Raw genomic sequence first — 2,849 nt, forward strand, 5'->3', positions numbered from 1 at the left:
TCCACCCCCACCTACCTCCTTTCTGGTAACCACCAGCTTTTCTCTATAGTTAAGAGTTTGTTTCTTGGTTTGCTTCTTTCTCTCTCTTTTTTGTCTCATTTGTTTTGTTTCTTAAATTCTACATATCAGTGAAGTCACATGTTGTTTGCTTTTCTCTGACTGCCTTATTCTGCTTAGCATAATAATTTCTAGCTCTATTCATATCATTGTAAATGATATTGAAGACAAGATTTTATTTTTTTTGGCCAAGTAGTATTCCATTGTGTGTGTGGGGGGGGTATGTATGTGTACCTATATATCTACTTACATGTCTGTAGCTATATAATATCTTCTTTATCCTTTCATCAGTCAATGGACACTTTGGTTCTTGTGTTCTTTCCATAATTTGGCTATAGTAGATAATGCTGCTATAAACATCAAGGTGCACATATCCCTTTGAATTAGTATTTTTATATTCTTTAGGTAAATACTAGTATAATTGATGGATCATAGGGAAGTTCTATTTTGAACTTTTTGAGGAATCTCCATACTGTTTTTTAGAATGGCTGCACCAGTTTTTATTCCCACCAACAGTGCAAGAGGTTTCCTTTTCCTTCACGTTTTCACCAATACCTGTTGTTTTTCTGTTGTTGATTTCAACCATTCTGACATGTGTGAGGTGATATCTCATTGTAGTTTTGATTTGTATTTTCCTGATGCTGAGGGATTTTGAGCATCTTTTCTTGTGTCTGTTGTCCATCTGGATGTTTTCTTTGGGAAAATGTCTATTGATTACTTCTGTCTATTTTAATTGGATTATTCACTTTTGGGTGTTGAGTTTCATAAGTTCTTTATACATTTTGAATATATCCCTTTATCAGATAGGTCGTTTGCAAATATATTCTCCCATTCCATAGGTACCTTTTAGTTTTGTTGTTTATTTTGCTGTGCAGAATCTTTTTATTTTGATGAAGTCCCAGTAATTTCTTTTTGGTTTTTTTCCCCATCCTTCAGGAGACATTTCTAGTAAGAAGTTGCTATGGCTGATGTTCAAAGAGGTTACGGCCTGTGTTCTCTTGGATTTTTGTAGTTTCAGGTATCACATTTATGACTTTAATCCATTTCAAATTTATTTTTGTGTATGGTAAGAAAGTGGTCCAGTTTCAACCTTTTACATACTGTTGTCCAGTTTTCTCAATATCATTTGTTGTAGAGACTATTTTTTCCACTGGATATTCTTTATTATTTTGTCAAAGATTAATTCCCCATACAGTTGAGGATTCATTACTCAGTTTTTCTATTCTGTTCTATTTTTATGTGCCTATTTCTATTCTGTTCTATTGTTATGTTCCTATTTCTGTCTCAGTACTGTACTGTTTTGATCACTATAGGTTTGGAATAAAACTTGAAGTCTGAAACTGTGATGTCTCCAGTTTTTCTTTTTTTTTAGTTTTTTATCTAAATTCCAGTTAATTAACACAGTTTGATATTAGTTTCAGGAGTACAATTTAGATCAATACTTAACATACAACACCCAGTACTCATTACAACAAGTTCACTCCTTAATCTGCATCACCTATTTAACCCATCATTCCACCTGCCTCCCTTCTGGTAACCATGACTTTGTTCTCTATAGTTAACAGTCTGGTTTTGGTTTTCCTCTTTTTATTTTTCTTTTTCAGAATTGCCTTGATGATTCAATTTATTTGTGCTTCTATACATATTTTAGGACTGTTTTTTCTAGCTCTCTGAAAAATGTTGGTATTTTGATAGAGATTGTGTAGATTACTTTGGGTAGTATAGACCTTTTAACAATGTTTGTTCTTCCAATCCATTAGTATGGGATGTATTTCCATTTCTTTGTGTCATACTTATTTTTTAAAGATTTATTCATTTACTTTAAAGAGAGGGAGAGAGCACAGGGATGAGGGGTGAAAGAGTCTTAAGTAGATTCTAGCTGAACATAGAGCTTGATGCAGGATTTGATCTCATGAATGTGAGATCATGTCCTGAGCTGAATTCAAGAGTTGGACACTTAACTGACCCTGGCACACAGGCACCTCCATATTCAATCTCTCTTATTAATGTTTAATAGCTTCTTTTTTTTCTGATCAAGATAGTATGAAAGTAGAAGTCAACCACAGAAAAAATTTAGAAATTTCACAAATACATTGAAGTTAAACAACATGTTACAATGAACAAGTCAACCAGGAAATCAGAGGGAAAATAAAAAAAAAATACATGGATGCAAATGAAAATGAAAAGATGATGGTCCAATACTTTTGAGATGCAGCAAAAGTGGTCCTAAGAGGGATGTATAGAGCAATACAGCCCTGCTGTATTATCAAATATCAAATAAATAAGCTAACCTTATACCTAAAGGAGCTAGAGAAAAGAACAAAAATGGAGCCTAAAAGTCAGCAGAAGGAGGATAATAATACAGATTAGACAAAAAATAAATAATATAGAGGGGGAGGAGTCAAGATGGCGGAGAAGTAGCAGGCTGAGACTACATCAGGTAGCCGGAGATCAGCTAGATAGCTTATCTAAACATTACAAACACCTACAAATCCAATGGGAGATCGAAGAGAAGAAGAACAGCAATTCTAGAAACAGAAAATCAACCACTTTCTGAAAGGTAGGACTGGCGAAGTGAATCCAAAACGATGGGAAGATAGACCACGGGGGGAGGGGCTGGCTACTGGCAAGCAGTGGAGCAATGGAGCACAAAATCAGGACTTTTAAAAGTCTGTTCTTCCACTGAGGGACATTGCTCCAGAGGCTAAACAAGGGGGAAGACCACGTGGGGTCAGCGTGGCCCCAGGTCCGACAGGGTCACAGAAGAATCGGGGGTGTCGGAGTATCACAGA

The sequence above is a fragment of the Meles meles genome, chromosome X (assembly GCF_922984935.1).
Source record: "Meles meles chromosome X, mMelMel3.1 paternal haplotype, whole genome shotgun sequence".
Classification (NCBI taxonomy): domain Eukaryota; kingdom Metazoa; phylum Chordata; class Mammalia; order Carnivora; family Mustelidae; genus Meles; species Meles meles.